The sequence below is a fragment of the Pinus tabuliformis genome, chromosome 3_2, assembly GCF_031772625.1.
Source record: "Pinus tabuliformis cultivar Carrire ecotype Pingquan chromosome 3_2, CPIR1, whole genome shotgun sequence".
In the NCBI taxonomy this organism is placed as follows: Eukaryota; Viridiplantae; Streptophyta; class Pinopsida; order Pinales; family Pinaceae; genus Pinus; species Pinus tabuliformis.
The window spans coordinates 367,730,680-367,752,758 of record NC_142302.1 but is presented as its reverse complement, the minus strand read 5'-3'; positions in this window follow the sequence as shown (position 1 = coordinate 367,752,758).

Here is a 22,079-nt window from a genome sequence, read left to right as displayed (position 1 = left end):
TCCTACATCGCAAATGCAAAGGCCATGAACTCCATAACTAGTGGAATCACTGATTCTGAGTTTACAAAAAACATGCACTGTACCTCTGCCAAAGAAATGTGGGAGAATCTAGTTGGCTTGTATGATGGAGACTCAAAAGTCAAAAAGACAAAACTTCAAACTCACAGAAGACAATTTGAAAGTTTGAGGATGGGAAGAAGATATTGCAGCATACCTCCTCCGAGTAGTTGAAGTGGTAAATTCCCTAAAAGGATTGGATGAAAGAGTGGAAGAAAGTGCCATAGTTAAAGAGGTATTAAGGTCTATTCCAGATAGATTTGACTCCAAAATAAGCGCCATAGAAGAAGAAAAGGATCTAGATACCCTCAAAATGGATGAACTCCATGGAATTCTCACTGCCTATGAAATCAGGAAAGGCAGCCCAAGCTCCAAAGATGCAGCATTCAAGGCCTCAAAGTCAAAGAAGTGGAAAGAAAGGAATGACTGTAGTGATGAGTCAGATGTGGAATCCGAATTGGCTCATTTTGTACGAAAGCTGAAGAGAGGATCTAAGCCTAAAGGAAAGTATCCTCTTATCTATTTTAAATGTGGTTAAATAGGTCATTATGCAGCAAAATGTCCTCATACACATGACAGTGATGATGAAGGAAATTCTAAAAGAATGGCACATAAAAAGAAAGGGTTCAATAAGAAAAACTTCTTCTCCAAGACAGATGAGTCTAATGAGGATGAGTTTATGGCCATCAAAAAGAAATCAGATGAGGAAAGTGATCATGATGAAAGCCAAGAAGCATTATTCATGGCACTCATAGATTATGATGACTCGGGGCTGGAAGGAAATGTAGATGAACTGTTAATAAGCGCCATTGAAAAAAATGAGAAATTACAGAAGAAAATCATTTCTCTCAAAGTGGAAAATGAGGACATAAGAAGGAGAGAAGATCTCTTGGAAGCAAAGCTTAATGGAAAAGAAGAGACTTGTAAAAAACATGAGGCTGAAATAGTGTCCCTGAGAAAGGAGTTGGAGCAAATTAAAAAGGGTTGTAAAAGCTCTCAAATACTTGAGACTATTCTGAAAAATCAAAAACATCAACATGACAAGTCTGGAATAGGTTTCAAAGGAGAATCATCAAGCACTAAGAATAATGTGAAAAGCTATGCCGATGCACTTTCCTGCAATCCAAAAGATGAAAAAGTATGCTATCAAAAGTGCATCCCAGATCCCAAGAATGAAGAGAGAATTACTCCAAAGAAGAATGTGGAATCGAATCATGGACACTACAACAAATACAAACTTGTACTCCACCAAGGGCCCACTGCAAATCCAAAGAATGAGGGAGGAGTAATTCCTAAGAAAGAAATCGACTCAAACTGTGGTTGCTTCAACAAGTACAAAACCATATTTCTTGGACACTACTTTCACTGTAAAAACTTCGGTCATCAAGCCAGACATTGTATGGTTCAAAGAAGTGAAAAGGCAAAGCTAAAGGATCGAATAATCAACTCATATGCCCCCAAAAGGCAAGGACAAATCAAAACCTTCAATTCATTTGATTGCTTAACCAAATTTGATCTGATTTTCTCTTTCTGCTACAATAATGGACACTATGAACAATACTACCCACTCAAAGGAAGAAAGACGAGTAGCAAGAACTCCAGCATGGACAAATGCGACCTGGATCTATATGCTCAAAATAATGAAAACCAGTGGTTTGTAGATAGTGGGTGCTCCAGACACATGACAGGAGATAGAGGGAAGTCTGTCTCACTGAGTAAAAAGGAAGGGAATGTGTCCTTTGGAAGTGGATCAGGAAAAATTACAAGAAAAGGAACAGTTACTCTGATCAATGGAAAAGGAAAAGCTCAAGATGCTCTGCTAGTTGACGAGCTCAAACACAACCTCCTGAGTGTCAGCAAAATTTGTGATCAAGGACATTAGATCATTTTCAGCACCAAAGATTGTTAAATAAGGAACTCCGCCTCAGGGAAATTTGTGGCAAAAGGGGTGAGAACACCAGACAACATTTACATTCTGAACAAGATTCAAGAAAATAAATGCTACTTGAGTCAGACAGATGAGAGTTGGTTGTGGTACAAGCGACTTGGACATACAAGCTTTGAAAATCTGATCAATATCAGCAAGATCAAAGCTGTACGAGACATCCCAAGGCTGCCCAAACCAAATCAAGTAGTATGTGGTCCATGTCAACATGGAAAGTAGACCAGAACCATCCACAAGACAAAGGAGCTCTATACATCGAAGACCTTGGAGATCATCCATGCTGATGTGTGTGGGCCAAGTAGAAATCAAGCACTCCAAGGAGAAACTTACTTTGTGTTATTTGTTGATGATTATACTAAAATGATGTCGATATATTTCATAAAGTATAAATATGAAACTTTTGAGTGTTTTAAGAATCTAAAATCCCTTGTAGAAAATGAAAAAGATTCAAAAATTAAGTGCCTCAGAACATACAGAGGAGGAGAATTCACATCAAACGAGTTTAGTGAGTTCTATAATATTCATGGAATTAAGAGGGAATTCTCGGCTACCAAAACACCTCAGAAAAATGGGGTAGTTGAAAGAAGAAATCGAATAGTCCAAGAAATGGCAAGAACTATGCTATTAGCAGCAGACTTGCAACCTAAATTCTAGAGAGAAGTAGTAGGAACAACTGTCTATACACTAAATCGAACTCAATTAAGACCAAATTGTGAAAAAACTCCTTATGAGTTGTGGAAAGGAAGACCTACTTCGGTGAAGTACTTCAAGATCTTTGGAAGCAAGTGCTTCATAAAAATAAATGATGGCTGACCCGGAAAGTTTGATTCTCGGGTCGATGAAGGGATATTTCTTGGATACTCTACACGGAGAAAGGCTTACAAGTGATACAATTATCGATTGAAGAAAATATTGGAAAGCATTGATGTAAAGGTTGATGAAGATCTTCCAGAAAGGGAAATTGAAGAACATGAAGATGACTCTCTCATTGAAGAAGATGAACCTAAAGAAGAAGTAATAGATGAGGAAGAAGAAGAAGAAGAAGAGGAAAGAGAACCACCTAATACCCCTTCAAAGATGAAGTATGTCCAAAGACATCATCCAGAAGAGCAGATCATTGGTGATAGAGATGAAGGTGTGTAGACCCGAAGAAGGATATCAATCACACCCAAGAGAAAAGTCATTGCCCTCCTATCTATGATAGAACCAGAAAAATTTGTAGAAGCAAGTAAGGATCCTCATTGGGTAAAAGCCATGGAAGAAGAATTGTCCCAAATTGAGAAGAACAAGACATGGGAGCTGGTACCTCATCCAAAGAACAAAAACATAATAGGAACCAAATGGGTGTTCAAAAATAAAATGAATGAGGAAGGACAGGTTATCAGAAACAAGGCAAGACTTGTCTGCAAAGGCTATTCACAAATTGAAGGAATTTACTTTGAAGAGACATTTGCACCAGTGGCCTGTATGGAAGCTATCAGGATGTTCTTGGCATTTGCTTGCTCAAAAGGATTCAAAATCTATCAAATGGATGTGAAATCAGCATTTTTAAATGGGGAACTCACGGAGGAAGTCTACATGGAGCAGCCAGAAGGTTTCGATCTAACAGCTGGAAAGGACTTAGTTGTAAGTTCAAAAAGGCTTTATATGGGTTGAAACAAGCTCCTAGAGCTTGGTATGCAAGACTGGATCACTATCTACAACAACAAGGCTTCAAAAAGGGAGTGGCTGGAAGAAATCTATACATAAAGACAGATCAAGGTAAGTTACTAGTTTCTCTTGTTTATGTTGATGATATGATTTTTGCTAGTAATAATGATGAAATGAGCCATAAATTTTCTCAAAACATGTCAAAAGAGTTTGAGATGTCAATGATAGGAGAGCTATCCCACTTCCTTGGACTTCAAATATCTCAGACCAGTGCAGGATTGTGTTTATCTCAAACCAAATATCTAAAATACATGCTCAAATAATATGGAATGGAGGATTGTGCACCCATGAGCACACCTATGACCACAAACTACAAACTGAGCAAAGATGATGACTCCCCTCTAGTAGATGCAACTCATTACAGGTCAATGATTGGAGCCCTTCTATACTTAACAGCTACATGACCAAACATAATGCAAGTAGTAGGAATGGTGGGAAGATTTCAATCTGCTCCCAAACAATCCCATTTATTAGCTGTAAAAGGAATTCTCAGATATCTGAAGGGAACTTCTGACTTTTGTCTTTGGTACACAAAGAACTCAACACTAACTGTAATTGCATACACCGATGCTGATTGGGTTGGAAGTATAGTTGATCGGAAAAGTACTAGTGGAAATGCATTCTTCCTAGGAGACTGTTTGGTATCCTGGATCAGCAAAAAACAGTCATCCATAACATTATCCACAGCCGAAGCCAAGTATATTGCTGCAGCAGACTGTTGTGCTCAGATACTATGGATGAAGGAAGCTCTAAAAGATCTTGACATATGTACAGATCAACCGATTACCATTTATTGTGACAACACAAGTGCTATCAGTCTCAGTAAAAATCCAGTGATGCACTCAAGAACCAAACACATACCAATCAAGTATCATTTCCTCCGTGAGCAAGTTGCTGAACAAAACATCGTCGTGGAATATATCAGTACAAAGGAGTAGATAACTAATATTTTCACAAAACCTCTCCCTTGAGAAGCGTTCGAACATCTACGTCAAAAGATGGGGGTTATTTCTTTATCATCACTCAAGTTCATTCATAAAGATGCAACAGGACAGGGGGAGCAGTTTCACAGGGGGAGTCCGTATGCATTCCTTTGCCATTGATGTCAAAGGGGGAGAGAGCAGAAGAATATTTCCATCAATAACAAAGGGGGAGATTGTTGGACACGCATTTCCATTGATGTCAATATGGAAATATTCAAGGTGTAGATAGAGCCACCAGAGGAGTAGATGGAGACGAGAGGCGTAGATAGAGCCAAAGAAGAGGAGCAAACAGAGCACACAGAGCAAACGGAGGAGCCATATATATAACATATATATATGCCAAAATAGAGCATATATATAGCGAATAGATCCATTGGACGCAACAAACAGAGCTATTGGAGCCACAGAGTAAGCAGAAACATCTATCAAGAGCCATTTAGCCACAGATAACACTATTGAGAGCCATAAGAGGAGAAAACACATATATATGCATGCATTTAAACACTATCGGGAGTCTATAACACTATCGGCAACAAAAACCATGCATATATATGTGTTTAACACTATTGGAGGAGCAGTGGACGCATTTAACAACAAACAAACATTCGCCGTCAGATTTCCAGCGAAAAGATCCGACAACTACCAGGCGATAAAGATGCATGGGAGATAGCGAGTGGGGACTGCGGTAAACAGTATTGTTCACTCCACCTTTGGAGGGTGCGCGGTAATCATACACGGACGAGTGATAAAAATCACTGGGCGACGCGTGGAAGATGGGACAGGGAAAAAACTGCTTTATCGCGAGTTAACGCGCGGGTGGTTCATGGGATCAGGAGGAGCGAACGCCGTCGGATCACCTGATGAATGATCGGATGGCCAGGTTTAACTTCACGTGTTTTTTTATTGATGTGACAGGTAATCATACGCGGACCTGATGCGACAATGTGTGATGGTTGAATTCTATATCGCATCCGCTGTGTCGCTAGTCTCGAAGGGATGTTAAATCTGTTGATTGCGATAGATGTATGGATCCGATGGACTTATCAAAAACAGTTTATATAATACCGCGTCCAGCAGGAGGATCGGCCATCAGCCATTGGCAATGCCATGGGCTCGATGTATAAAGGACCTCGGAAACCTTGATTGCCGATTGTGATATATGTAGCGGATCCGATATGGAATAGATGCGAGTAAAATAACTCTTGAAGTCTGCCCTTTATCCTTTTCGCCTATTTTTTCTCATATTTCCTATGTATTTACATATTTTCCTTGCGCACGGTTTGAAGGGCCAAAATGCATATGATAATGGTTTTGATAGTTCAGAAGGCTAGAATCAAGCCGATTGCGATTGCGATAGGACGTGGCATGTCCATTAAACGAAATAGTCTCGGTGGATGCCTGTTATCATTGAAAAAAATGGGCCTGGATTACAGTTTTAACACACAGTGACCGTAAAGCCAAGAAGTTGAATGGAAAGCCAGCACAGAGGAAGCCACAATGACCAAGGAGGGAAGCTGAAAGATCAAGCGAGTCAGAGGAAATCACAGCGACCGAGGAGGAAGCCAAAGAGGCGGTGGAAAGCGGAAGTGAATGGACAAAGGCATGAGAATGTATAAAACAGTAAAAACATAGAACTGTTGGTGCTGTTATTATGGTGAAGAACGAGAGGGTGAGGTAGTAGAAGCAGCAGAGGCAAAAGAGCTAGAAAAAGTAGTGGAGGCTATAGAGGCAGCAGAAGCAACAGAGTAGGAGTGAGTGAACATCAGCTGAATAGAGTGCAGCAGCATACTAGTGTATACCAAGATTGGGTTGGAGCCTCAGAACTGAACAGGACTGAAGTCATTGGGGGTAGGTGCTCCTAAATGCAGAACCACTGTAAAACAGAGTTGTTGCTCTAGAGGTTGGAGCCACACTGAAGTCCAAGTTGGAGCTTGGCAACTATTCACAATCAGATTTATACTTATATTGTATTTATTTCATTGCATTGTCTTGAGTTTTAGTAAAAGCATTAATTCCAGTTGTTGATCTCTGTGTTCTGTGTATACATATACATATCTATATATGCTTTTGGCAATCACTAGAACAACTAAAATAATAATAAGAAATACTGATTCACCCCCCCTCTCAGTATTTCCAATAGTCTTATTGATGTGTACCAAATGAACCTTGAGCTCCTTGGAAGATGGGTCCACAAAACTGAGGCGCACAACAATGCCACAAATGACCCACCGAGGGTGCACAAGAATGCCAACAACAAACCACACTTAAAACTTCCATACGGACTCAACGAAAACTTAAGGCCCAACACTCTAAACTCTTTCGGGTCTGAAACACCAAGCCAATTAACACAAACAAATCCCCACTATTGATCACCCGGCTTGGATCCGACGGTCTACGTAGATATTGGCGGAAAAGTAGCGCGAGGGTTAACCACGTGAGGAGGGTGGTTTTCTCTCACCTCCTCTCCGCAAAATGTCACTCGAAGAGTGAGTGGAAGCAGGGGCCAACCACAAAAAACTAGAAACCGCTTGGACCCCGCCTGAAATACCACTTGTGGTTTTTGACTCACTCGTCTTGCAAAATGGCATGCATGCTCTATTTGCCAAGCGGAAACTGTTAATCCAGTCTGGCAGACGGTTATTGAGCCTTACTCCCATATTCTCTTTCAAACACCATCTAAGCAATATAAAAATGAAATGACCAAACCTGTGGTACTTCCCAAGTTAGTCCTTTCGCCACCCAATGGAAAGAAAACAAAGCTTTGGATTGCAGCCAAAACAAAAAAGGGCATACGGTTTAGGGTTCTCCATCCTCCCGCATGTCTCCTGAACCCCTTCGGTCCATCCTGTTAATCCATAGCTCCATATCTATGTTCGCCTGATAGAGATAATCCTCCCACAGTTTTCCTGGAGGTAACAAATCCCAAGCATGCCGAGAATCCCTGTCCCTATTGGTGACTCCTTCGTTCACCAAACGATCCGCTAACATGTTAGCTTTCCTTTTCACATGGACAAATATAACAGTTTTTAGGGTTTGAAGGTGGGAGTAGATATGGTGAAAGACCTACAAAAGCTTCCAGTGTTTCAACACTTTATCTGGAGAAGTTCCATTGCATATTTTCTTGGCCGCTCTAATGATGAATTTCGAATTTGCTTCAATGATAACATTATGTGAATTTGAATCCACCAAGATTTCCAAACATTGCTCTAATGCCATGAGCTCCGCCATGTTATTAGTAGCCTTCCCTAGGCGGCCATGGAAGATCTTCTTTATTTTCCATTGATCATCTCTTATGGCACCCCCAAAGCCCGCTAATCCAAGGTTTCCCTTAGAAGCTCCATCTATATTAACCTTTAAGAAACCATAAGGAGGAGGCTTCCAAATGTTAACATCTGTATTTGTTTGGGTCACTCTCTTTATTATTCCCTGTGGGCTTATTGACTGGAGACCCAAATGAAGTATAATACTCATCTCTTGGGGCAGAGGAGGATCCCTAGGAAGTGTCCTCAACAAGCTTCTTACTATATCTTTGAGCTGCATTAGTATTTGGTCAATTATTTGTTGGGGCTTGGTTTTTTTGTTATTGAAGATCCGACTGTTGTTCTCTTTCCAAACATTCCAGGTAACAAAGCTTGGAACCAGAATCCAGGCTTTATTAATAATATCATTCCTTGGGAAGTTCTTCCTTGAGTTATTCAAAGTGTTGAATATGCTGAGTCTATCCCTATCAGTTTGTCTAAAGATCGAGGCCACCCAGCCCCACACATTGGATGTGAAAGGACAGAGGTTGAGAAGGTGTTCCATCATCTCCTCATGTGAGCCACAGAGGTAACATTTGGAAGGACCAATGAAGCATTTCTTTAAGAGATTCTCCCAAGTTAAGATCTTCCTTTGATGCACTAGCCAGATAAATAACTTTATTTTCATCCAATGGGGGCTTTGCCATAGTTTCTTCCAGACTTGATCAGGATTCAGATAGTTAAATCCTGTGACTTCCTATTTAGCCTCATTGAGGTTAAAGTTACCTTTGGTGTTCTTTCCCCATCTTAATTGGTAAAGTGAGGAGGAAACCAGAATCCTTCTATGCTCTAGATCCTGGGTGAGAGCATCTGCCTGGGCCTTTAGAGGACTCTCATCACTGTATCCTAGATCCTTCCAATTCCTCCATTTTCCATTATTCCTTTCCTGGTCCCAGAAGTCTTTTACCAAAAGTAGCCCTTTGTTATCTGTGTCACTCTTGAGAGTTACTAATTCATCCTTATAAGGGCTCGGCTCATGTTGGCAGTTGTCTTCCCAAAATCAAGCTAGGTTCCCTGCTCAGATTTCCCAGAAACAATGTTGTTGAATAATACTTTTATTTTCCCAGGCAAGGTTCCAAATATGGGAGCCCCTGATTTTCCCTTTCATTCTAATGTGATCCTTCTCCTACCAATACTTCACATATTTTTATTTCCAAAGCTTAGCCCAGGGAGGAGTTGACTCCTTGATCCATCTCCACCAAATTTTGGCTCCCGAAACTCTGCTCAGGGATTCACGATCATGAATCCCTAAGCCACCATGGCTTTTGGGATTGCAACGCTTGTCCCAGGCTACTAAAGCCCACTTCTTTTTCACTTCCCCTCTGCCCCACATGAAGTCCCTTTGTATGCTCTTTCTTTGCTGCTTAATGCTTGAGGAGTAGGAAGAGCTGAAAACATGAAAATGGGAATGGCTTGCAAGACCGCCTGTGTGAGCACAAGGCATCCTGCCAAATTTAGTGACATGCGTGTCCATTTTTTGACCTTGTCCTGAAATTTATTTAATATTGGCTCCCACACTTTCTTGCTTAGAGGTTTGTTAGTAAGAGGTATGCCAAGATATTTGGAAGGTAGTTGTTCCCTTTGAAACCCAAGAATTCTAGTAATGTTTCTCTAAATAGCAATATTAGTGTTAAAGAAAAAGACTTTGGACTTGTTGAGGCTTACCTCTATGCCTGCTACCATATCAAAGTTGTTTAAGATGTTTTTGATTGCTTTTGCTTCCCTGACTGTGGGTATGCCCCGCAACATTGTATCATCCACAAATTGTTGATGTGTGTTTGCGGCTCCATCGAATGTGAGTTTGATACCCTGGATTTGTTCTTTAGCATTTGCCATTTTGATCTCTCTGGCTAGCCCTTCGATCATGAGAATGAAGAGGAATGGTGAGAGCAGATCTCCCTGTCTGAGTCCTCTAGAGGGTGTGAAGGTTCTTGATGGAGCTCCATTAAGCAGTATAGAAAAACTGTTCGTGGTCACTAGTGCCATAACCCATCTTATCCAATTTTGGTCAAAGCCATAGGCTCTAAGAATTTCTCTTATGTAAGACCAACTTAGCTTATCATAGGCTTTACCTAGATCCAGCTGAATGATCATACCATCTTGTTTGTTGCTTTTGAGAGAGTGTACCACCTCATGAGCTTGGATGATATTGTTGAGAATTTGTCTTCCTTCCACATAGCTTGTTTGTTCCTTCGAGATTAGAGATGGTAGAAGGGGCTTGAGTCTATTGGCTATCACTTTAGAAATAATTTTATACACCACATTGCATAAGGCTATGGGTTGAAAACCATCCAGAGTCATGGCATTTTCCTGTTTTGGGATCAAAGTTATGAAGGAAGAATTAAGAGCCCTCAGAACCTTTTTGGATTTTCTGGAGTCTTTCACAACCTCAAGGATATCCTATTTGACTGTTTCCCAGCAAGCTTTGAAGAAGTGTACATTGAATCCATCCAATCCTGGTGCTTTTCCATTTTGCATTTCATTAATCACTTCATTGACCTCCTCTTCCGACACTGGCCTGTTAAGATTGTGGTTGTCCTCTCTAGTGACCAGCTGAGGGATATACTGAGTGAAATGGTCAATGAACCTAGATCTATCCTCCAGTGGCTCCTTTGCAATATTGAGGAAGTGTTGTACAAGGACCGATTCCATATCATTGTGAGCGACAAGCTCAATCCCTTGAGAATATTTGATCTTTGTGATTCTATTGTGTGCCCTATGAGCCATGGTGGAATTATGAAAGAATTTTGTGTTTCTTTCTCCCTCTCTAATCCATTGTATCCTTGATTTCTGCCTCCAGAAAATTTCCTCTTGTAAGCATCGATCTTCCCATTCTTCCTACAGAGAGTCAGTTAGATTTTGCCACTCTTCGATGAAGCCATCTGTGATGTTGATCTGATTGATCTCCTGGAGCTTCTGCTCAGCTTCTCTTTTGGCTTTGAAGATATCACCAAATTCCTTTTTGTTCCAAACTTTAAGTCTAGATTTGATATGTTTAAGTTTCTGTTGGAGCATGAACATTTTAGTGCCTTGAATGTTTAAATCCTCTCTCCACCATTTATCAATGTTACTGGTGAATTTAGGGTGAGAGAGCCAGGCATTTTCAAACTTGAAAGGTCTGTTTCTTGGTGTGCCCATAAAGGTGGCTTCCAGTTGTACAGGCCAGTGGTCCGAACCTCCAAAGGGTAGAATGGAAGCTGTCATGGTAGGGCCTATGAGAAGGAGGTCCTCTGAAATAATAAATTTATCAAGTTTGGAAGCAACTTGAGAAGCCCCTCCCCTCTTGTTGTTCCATATGAAGGTTCCATTTATTGTTTCAGTGTACACTAGCCCCATGTTCATAATAAAGTTCTAGAAGGCCATGGAGCCTCTACCTAGCTGTCTAATACCTCCTTTTTTCTCTAAAAGAGATCTTATCATGTTGAAATCTCCTGAAATGATCCTAGGCATATTGGGATGTCTTGCTCTTAGATCCTCCAGGGAGATGAGAAGCTTGAGTTTGTCTGCTTGCTTTTGAGGTCCATAAACGTTTGTGATCATGTATATCTCCTTATCACCTAAAGGTTGACCTACTACTGAAACATAGCTCTTGGATGCTTCATCATCCAGGATTCCAAATTTCTGTGGATCCCACAGCGTGAGAATCCCCCCCACCGAGTTATTTGTCTTAACATCTAGATACTCATACTTGATTAACCACTTATTATGAATTTCTCTTATCTTATCCATCGAACATGTTTTCTCCTGAATAAAAACCATATCTGATTTTTCTTCTTTCATTCTGTTACTGAGATTTCTTTATTTCCTTCTACTTCCTATGCCTCTAATATTCCAGGTTGTGAGCTTCATTAAAAAGGGTTAGTAAAGGAATAACTTGTGAGATCTTTCATCTTACCTAAGTTAGTCAATAGTTTTCCACATTCGTTCAGCAGCTCATTCTATCTTTTCCTTCCTCTTTTCCTGCTTCAGTTGTTTGGAGATTGTTTCTGTGTATTCTCCATCATTTTGACCCCACTAGACTCCTGGATTTCATGATTTCTTTTGACTCCAACGTGCTTCGATTTCGATCTCCATAGAAAGAGATGTTGTACTCTGTCATAATCCTCTTTTGGCAGGGAGTCCACTCGTATGTTCTTCCCTTATTCCAGAAAATTCTCTAGATCTAGATTTTCCCTATCTAGAATCTCCTATAGTTCATGGTCCTCTAGTCCCGCTTCACTCGGAGTCATCTCATGGTCCCTACTGATCTCCATATAGCTTGGTAGATCATCCTTTCGCTAGTTGTTCACTGTGATACCCTCCATGTCAGCCACCTTTTCGTGCTCCTTGGTTATATTCTCCATGTCCTGGACTGTGTCCTTGTTCCCCTCTTCTTCCTTTAGGATCTTGAAACTGTTGCTTCTTGTATTTCTGTCCTCATTTATCTTCTTTTGTGCATGTTTACCTCCTTTCCCTTTGCCCCCAACCTTGGTGAAACCCTTTTGATTTCTATCCAGAGTAGTTGGGCAGTCTCTGAATAGATGCCCATGTTCATGGCATTTGCAACACCTAAATGGAATGTGCTCATAGTCCACTGTCTGCACCCATTCTTCATCATACACTTCTAAAATTATTTCCTCTGGAAGGGCTCCAGATAAGTCCATTTCCACACATATTTGAGCAAATGATGTATATTTTCCTTTCAGAGTTGCCTCGGAGATCTTTAAAAAATGCCCCAGCTTGTTGCCTATTGTTTGTAGAGATTCTGGTAGCCAATAATCCAGAGGAAGGGAGTATAGTCTGATCCATACTGGTACCAAGGTGAATGTCTCACGTTCTGAGATAAAGTTCATCATCCATGGCCGCATGTAGAGTCTTGCTGTAGCATAGATATATGGCGCCCCTTCGAACACTCTATCTTTGTCCTCTAGGCTTGTGAACACCAATGTAAAGAAGCCCTTAGAACCCAGATGTAGGTGTATTTCCCCCTTTGGCTTCCAATGGCTCTTTATCTAGACATGTAATGCCCTCTCCGTCGGCCATAACCCCATGACTTTACATATGATCGCGTGTTCCTTCATATGATTCCTATGCGCTTGTATTGCTGGATCGCTCAATATAACCCGGGGAATAATGCTCGACTTGGGATTGCAGACCCCAGTAGGGTTTATGGAAGTAGGTTTTTCACTGCTGCCTCCATTCTCCTTTTCCTTACTTGTTCCTTGTTGATCCCTTTCCTGATCTTGAAGTCCGTTTTTTCCCAATGTACCCTTGCTTCTTGCCTCTGATACCTTCTCCAGAGGTTTTTGGAAATGCCTCTTTCTTACATCCTTACTTCCCTCTGTAACTAGCTAACTGTAGGAGGGAGCAGCACTCCGCCGTGTGCATCCCGCCATGGTATGCTAAGTCAAAATCCTAGCGCCAAATCCAACCCATCGAGTATATCTTTTTTTTTTATTATTAAAATTTAAACCCAAAAGATATTTAGATTTTTTTCATAAAGGTGGTTGTTATTATTATTATTATTAAATTCAGTTTTATTATTATTACAAAAATAGTTATTTGAATTATCAAAAAAGAGAAATGTGAAGGGGCGTGGGAGAATTCGAAACCCCATTTTTTGGGACCTCCAAATCAACCAACGACCAATCACTCAAAAACCACAAAAGATTGGGATTGGCCGAGCGAAGATTAGGATTGGCCGAGACAATAGGACGCTTGACAGAGGAGAGATGGGGAATAATGCATGGCAGATTGGCCGAGACAAGAGGATGCTCGACGGAGGAGAGAAGGCGAGAAATGTAGGTCGAACTATTTGATCCGCTCAGAGAGGACGACTGACCTTCCACCGTGGTAGCAATCGAGTGACCTGGAGCTGAATCATCAAAAGGGCGAGGAGAGGGCGAGGAGGTTGGGACTTTTCTGCCTCGTTGCGAAGGAGAGGGAGGGGACCGAAACTGAGCAGAAGGATTGGATGACGGTTCAGGGCAAAGGGAATTAGATAAGACGCATGTAATGGAATCCACGATAAACAAAGAGGTTGAACCAGAGGAGTGAAGGCCTGGAATCCACGCTAAACAAAGAGGTTGAACCAGAGGAGTGAAGGCACGACGGATTAGAATTTGAAGAATCCATCACAGCTCACGATGAAATTCTCGCACATAGTGAACAAGGACGAAGAAGATGATACTCTAAAATTAGTTTTATATTAGTTAATATTTCGAGTTATGAATAGCCTTAAAATGATTAATATTAATAATTTTTAGAATATTATATATAATAATATTTGCTAATAGGGTTATAAGGGGTTATAAAAAGTTTTAATAAAAAAAAATTATTTTATTAATAAAGATTAAATTAACATATTAAATTAACATATTATAACTACTTGATTTATAATAATTTTTATTAAAATAGTAATTATTAATATTACTATTACAAATAATAATAATAAGAATAATTTAATTAATAATATTTTTATAAATTTATATTCTTTAATTAGATTTTTTTACTTTTTTTTGGTCAAACCTAATTTCTAATTTCTGCCCTTAGTCAAACTAATGGTTACTCCCTAACTTCTAGTTAGAAGCACTCTTCATCTATTTATTACAATGCATGTATCTAGTTCCTCATCTTGTAACCACACTAGGCTAATTAGAAAAAAGTAGACTAGAATATCTCTTATATGATTTTTACTGAAAAATATTATTATAATTATTATGGGTCACACAAGTCTAAATTCAAAGAATATTAAATTTGAAATATTCAAAAAAATATTAAATCTGTATTCCATTTCAAGATCTTACAAAGAAAAGAGAGTGGATTATCTATTTTGACTTGGCAAGCTCAAAGCTCAAACATAACTCCATTGCTTACTTGCCATATGCGAGTCAACTTATCCCCTCCAAATATGTAGTGCTAGAAGGTAATGCCATCTTATGTCACAATGGCCATAGAAACACTATCGCCATCATATTTCTGCACTAGAACAACGAATTTTAGGTGGTTGAAAACATAATGGGTTTTATTGACATGGAAGCCAACTAGAAACTCGGTCCACTTATTGAAATATTGCTTCTAGTTGTCGAGCATAGGTTCGCCTGGTCGATATTATTGATCCGATGCTTTAAGTCCTTCAATTTCTATGGCCCAAGGGAAGTAGTATTGCACACGTAAATTTTAGATTAACGAAAATTCATCTCGAAGCAATATGGTGAGCTCTCGATCTTAAATCTTGTATAACCAATCCTGTAATACCCCGACTGCAGAGCACTACACAACAAGCTCCCGAAACCTTAAATATGAACCGAACATGACAAGGAATGGAAAAACTTCCACTCCAAAAACCCTGAATACGAAATATGTGAAAGGTGTTGTCTACAAAAAAACAGGAAAGGGGTTGTCTAAAAATACGCATTAGATCACTCAAGACCTTGACAGATCTCTCATAGATCGGGTGCCGTCAACAAAGAGCGTGAAAGGTGTTGTCTAAAAACACACTAGATCACTCAAAGCATATCTCTCGTTTAAATATCACTATGGTACATCATAATTAAGGACCATAGGTGAAGACAACCCTCGCGCAATGTAGCTGGGCATGCCGTGGGGTGCGTATGTCACCAAAAAATTTATATGAAAATCTCAATGTCAACATTGTAAAACCACAAAAAAATTCGAAATGTTTGACCTAGTGACAAAATAATTTCTGCAACCCATCCCTATATATCACACGGTGATATCATAAGACATGCCAAAATGATAAGTTAACTAATCTCTTTGAGTAAATGTTTTCATTTATTAACATTGAAAGTACCAAAAGATGCGGACGTATGGGACATCACGTAATTTGTCTCAGTAAATGTTTAATTTCTTAGCAATGGAAGTGCCACAATTTGACTATGGAAGCGCAATTGAATAATCGTCCTAAAAGTATATTGCATGGATAATTAAGTCACCCCAAATCACGTAAGAAAAGGATATTTCGAGTTGTTAGATAGCATATTTTGAAATATTTTTTAAGATTCATCACATAAAGATTTAAACTGCATATTATTAAACGTGGAAATGAATTAAATAAGCTTGTATTGTCATAGTAAAATGAATATAAATTGTCTACCAAATAGGGTCGAAAGGGATGTTACCCCTTGCTCTATGAGCATTGGTGGCATGAAATTTTTTACCATCAAACTTCGTGTACCATTGGTCTTTCATAAATTCTTCTAGGGTCGTACATTTACCATTACGCACACTTTGGAGTGATAGTTACCAAGAGTATGAAGTATTCTTGCAATTGCAATGAGAATTTATGGCTATGGAGTCACACTCATGTTTTCAATGATTCCAATATGGAAAGTTTAGTTGCCTTTTGCCTGGATTTCTTTGCAGCTAGCTTTTAGTAGCAATGGATTCTTGGTTTGTGTTGCAAACAAGGATGAAGTTCAACTCTTGCGGAATTTTTCATAAAGATGACCTTGTTAGACTAATAGTGGTGGAATCCATGGTTAGTTAGTGAACACACAACAATATGGGACATATAGTGTGAGGTGCTTTAGGAGGAGCCCAAGCCCATCTGTGAGCTACAAGTTCTATTAGTATAGGGAATTAATCCATTAAATATTAAATTATAATTGCAAGATTTGAATGAGAGGTTCTCTTATGCAAGTAGATCACAAAAATATAGAAAAGATAAATCAATGACCTCAAAATAAGCCCCTTTTAGGGGCCAACCTCCTTTACATTATACAGATGAATAATTCTTATATGATACAAATAACAAGACCTCATTTCCATATATAGGAGTCTAAAGTGTCACAATATAATGAAAGCCCACATAACAATAGTAATGTAAAGGCACAACAATAACAATAGTGGGCTTCTATGGGGCGCAAAAATATCAATATGGGGACTACATGGGCACAAAAATATAATAAGGGGGTTGCACTAATAACATTAAGGGGCTACACTAACAGTATAGGGACCTAACATGCCCCTCTCCTTCAAAAACTATTGTCCTCAATGCTTGAGTACTTCTAGATGCTTCACATAAAATTCTCATCCCCCCATGCAAAATCTTAAGTCCTTAAGTTCTTCCACACTATGACATACTCTAAAATTGATCGATTTCATAGTTGTTGGGTTATTATTTCCATGTCTGCTTCAGGTTCCAACACGATTTTTACTTCATTGTCAAATTCGAGTAATATTGTTTGAACTCTAAGCTTGTCACCTGTTACCTTCTTTAAGCATGAAACATGGAAAATTAGGTGCATTGAGGAAGATGAAGGAAGCTCCAATTTGTATGCCATAGTACCAATCTTTTCCAACACCTTGTAAGGACCATAATACTTTGGTGATAATTTATTTTCCTTCTTAGATTGCTTGAGAGACATTTGTTTGTACGGTTGTAGCGTTAAAGGTATCGAGTCAGCTACATCAAAAATTCTTTCGCTACGATGTTAATCTGCCTATCGTTTCATTTGATTCTGCATGAAAGTGAGGTTATCCTTTAAAAGTTGGAGAACTTGTTGTTCATGCCTAATGTGATCTTCCATTGCTTGAACCTTGAAATTTTCTCTTAACGATGATGTGATGGATGGTGTATGATATCCATAAAGTGTCATAAATGGGGTTATTTTTGGTGAAGCATTATACCACCATTCAACGAGAGAAAACTACTTGACCAATTGTGTTTATTTATCAGATACAAAGCAACGAAGATAGCTTTCCAAAAGATTGTTCACTATCTTTGTTTCTCCATCTACCTTGAGAGATTAAGGAGTGGTAACTTTTACCAATGCACTACAAGATATGGTTGTATTCATTTCTTCTTTCTCTGAGGTTGGTTCCTCATGTATGTCCTCTTCTCTTGACATTTCTTAATCCTTTCCTTCCTCCTCTTCACAATCTATGTAAAGTACTTTATTCTGAGCACACTTATGACTTTTAGTGTATTTTATATCACAACTGTAACACAACCTATTTTCTCTTTTTTCTTCCAATTGTTGTGGTGTTAGCCTTGTAGGTTATGGAAGGCTAGGAGAAAGAACACTTCCATCTTTATAGTTGTGAGTGCTAGGATTGTAGGATTCCTTGTTTCCATAATTTTTCTTTCAATTTTTCTTGCCAACCTGAATACCTTCTCCAATGAATCAGGTTCCAAAAGACGAACCTCATGTTGAATGTTATCCTTTAAATTCCCTATCAAGACATCAATCCTCTACTTCTCTGGAATATCATTTACCCTTATATTCAATTTTTGGAATTTCTCAATGCGTTGTGCCATTAAATCCTTTTGTTTGAGATTTATCAATTGGCTAAAGAAGGTGTTGCTCTTTGTATCCTCATAATGTGCTATCATTTCCTCTACGAAAATTAACGAGGTAACAAGTGGTTTACAAGGACAAAGACCTATATACCATAGAAACTAATTTGGTTTGAAATATAACGATGAAACACATACCTTTTGTAAGAGTTGCACATCATGTAGATCAAAATATTGATCCATCTTTAGTATCAAAGTTAACGGATCCTTGCCATCAAACTTCATCATATCTCTTTTTCTTTCTTTTAGGAACTTGATCTTCAAATGATTTTAACTCTGTAATTTTTTACCTCCAATTTCTGAAATTTCGTCCAGTGGTAGCCCTATGAGTCCTCTTTCCAACCCCACAGGTCTAATCGCGATTGGATTCTTCAAGAAAGCGTTATGCCCAATATTCTACGATGACCATATTATAGACTCATTCAATAGAACAATCTTGTAGCAAGTTCGACGTGTCACTATTTCGACCTTCAGCCCTAAAAACAATACCCAACGAACTATAGTCTTGCCACTTTCTTTCATTTTTTTTGAAATTTGAATTTGATGCTCAAAGAGAAAGCTATGGTGAGTTTCGCAAGGTCACTTGTTTGAGATAGAATTTAGGAGTGTTCAAAAACCCTAACGTCCTCTGAAAATATAGCAAGCCAAGATCTGAAATTTGGACATGAGGTGCATCACGGTTTCACCTCAAATGGGTTTTCATTTTCGCTTTTGAGACTTCGTAGAAAAAATTTATAGATAAAATTCCACGATGGCTTGTTTGAAGGAGTGAAACCATAGAATCCAAAGCTTTCATAGAAAATTTTATGCAACTAGGTCACAAAACAATAGAAAAGACAGATCATCGACTTCAAAATAAGCCTCTTCGAGGGGGAAACCTCCTTTACATTACATAAATGAACAATTCTTAGATGATACAAATGAAAATTCCTCCTTTCTATATATAGGAATCTAAGCAGTCACAATATAATGAGAGCCAACATAACAATAGTAATGTAAGAGCACAACAATAACAATGGTGGGCTTCTATGGGGCACAATAATAACACTATGGGGACTACATGGGCACAAGAATATAATAAGGGGGTTGCACTAATAACAATAAGTGGCTACACTAATAATATAAGGACCTAAGAGGTTCTTGGGAGACCAAGAGGGCCGATAGGAAGAGGCGATTTTGAAATATGCTTGCTAATGGGTGCGTGAACTAGGACACACCTACGAAAGGCTAAGTTAGTGAATGTTAATAATTGATGTATGGTGGTGCATAAAGAGGATGTTATCTCAGGTTCTCTTGGACAAGAAGAATACAAAGAATGAACTCCGGATGGTTTTGGATGATTTGGTAAAACCATGGGTAGAGTGGAAAGAATTTATGAGTAGACTATATATTTGCTTCTCCCATGGAGTGTGTCCCAATTGCTTCGAGGTTGAGAAGTAGAATCTCATTGAGGTTGCAACTTCTTCCCCTCTTAGTTGCTATTGTTTTAAGTTTTAATATTTTTAAGTTTTGAAGCATAGTTAGATTAGCCATATTTTGTAAGGGTATGTAGTTTTTTTTTTTTTTTTTTTTTTTTTTTTTTTTCTGCGTAAAGACTATTTCTATTAAATAAAGAGAAAAATATGTATAATGAGGTTGAAACCTCAGAGGGGGCAGAAGCCAGCCCTCAACCAGAGATTCTGAGACATACAGATCCTTTTATCCGCCCTTTCAGGATTTAGAGACTTCGAAGCATGATTTGTAAGACCCTGACATACAAAAAAGTAATCCAGTTCTGTGTCTATCACAACAGTACTATCGCCAACTATGGCTTTGCTGATAAGCATTCTGTCATACCTGCCATAAACAAAATTAAAGCAAAAATAAGGCTTGCTAAGCCATGATTTGTTGCTGCTCATCAGAATATATTGGCTCGCACCGATACAAAACAAGATTTGAGACAAGAAAAGTATCTAGAGACCCAAAACATAGATGCGTAGCATAAAATAAAACAGAGCAGAGGCAAGAGTGCCACCAGTAGGCATTGAACCAGAATCATTAGACATGTGGCGGAGAGTCAGGCGCATCCTTGTCCGCCTGGCTGGAAGAGGCAATCCATGTGACGAATTCATTATCTGCATTCCCCTCGATACCGCCATCTGGAGGAATTACCAGATTCAAGATGCTACCTGGATGATGAACCGGCTCACAAGCAAGCACCTCGCGCTGACTGGATTCTACCTGAGGCTGAGGAGCCTCAGGAACAATGCCGTCTTCTTGCATGTTGTCGTCATTGAACACGACCCCAGCCATCTCCCCCTGAGGACACTGTGTTCCTGAGACTGCGAGGTGGTGGTATGGGTCGAGCTGCTGGGCTTATCCTCCTCTTCAGCAAGAATTACAGTGATGCTGGCTGATAACACTGGTCTATTGAGCCTGCTATGGAAGGTGAAGCGGGTTGTTTGAAAGGAGTTGTGCGGGAGAGGTCTAGCATGGCCAGAGGGCGGAGAGGACCGAGAGGCAGAAGCAATTGGGACAATGTTCTGAGGAGCAGAATGAGAGCCCCTGCCTCGATTACCAGTATTACCTCCACGGCGAGGGACTCCACGATAGCGAGGCATCTTCAAATTATCAGAGAAACCAGGTAAGGGAAAATGGCAGAGCCGAAGGGGAAGGGACTGAGTGCAGATGAACCAGGCAAGACTAAGAATCCAAGAGAGCTTCCTATCTGCTTGGACGAAACAGGGGTGCGGGAAGAAAATCAGGTGGAGGTGGAAAGAGTCGAGGGCAATGGCATAAACGAGACACCAGGCCATGGATAAAATAGCGAGCATAGTCTCTTGAACCAAGCGCACATTGAATACAAACTGTGCGACCATACTTCTGTACTCTGTCCAATTGATATCGCATGCCATGGAGATGTGCGATCCTCGTCCACGAGCTAGGTGCAGGGACAGCTGCCTGCGAATAATAAAACATCATAAATGCACAGCAGTAACACCCGCATCCGGCTTTGTAAGGGTATGTAGTTGTTTTTGTTTGAATTTCTAATTAATATGGCTTCATCGTATTATTCATAAAAAGAACTCTTGAATTGAGTCTTTATATAGAGTGGTTATAATTTCGTTTTATGATTTGATTTATTTTGGACTAAAGCCTTGTAAATTCCTCTATAATAAACCTTCACGTTTCTTTATGATAAACCACTCATGAAGAAAGTCATGGATAACATTTTAATTTTAATACATAATAGAATTGAATTTAGAAAAAATAAATATAAACTATGATAATATAAATATAAATTGTGCTAGTAGCATATTAAGGTGACATCTCAAATTTGCTTAATGTATAAATAAATATATAATATTATAATAAGATATTAAATATTTAATGGCATAGTTTTGAAGTAACAATTAAATATGTTTAAAATAAAAAAAGAAAAATAAAAATGAATCCTATTTTTTTTTTTAATGATAATTAGATTAGTTAACATATACAAATTAAATTTTAAAGTGATTTCTGGAATAATATTTCTATTTTAACTCCCAACTATATTATATATTTAGACTATTCATAACCTTCAATATATACTATTTCTTTTAAAGGAAGAGGCCTCGAGAAATGATGAATATATATATTCAAGCGTAAAAATTACCTTTTAATATAATAAGATTTTATTTTATTTTATTTATTTTATTTTAATTATTTTTATATGTTTCAATATAAAATAAGTATTAAATCTTTTATTTATAATTTTATTGTTAAATTATTTATTAATTAATATTTTTTTTGATGTTATTTATTAA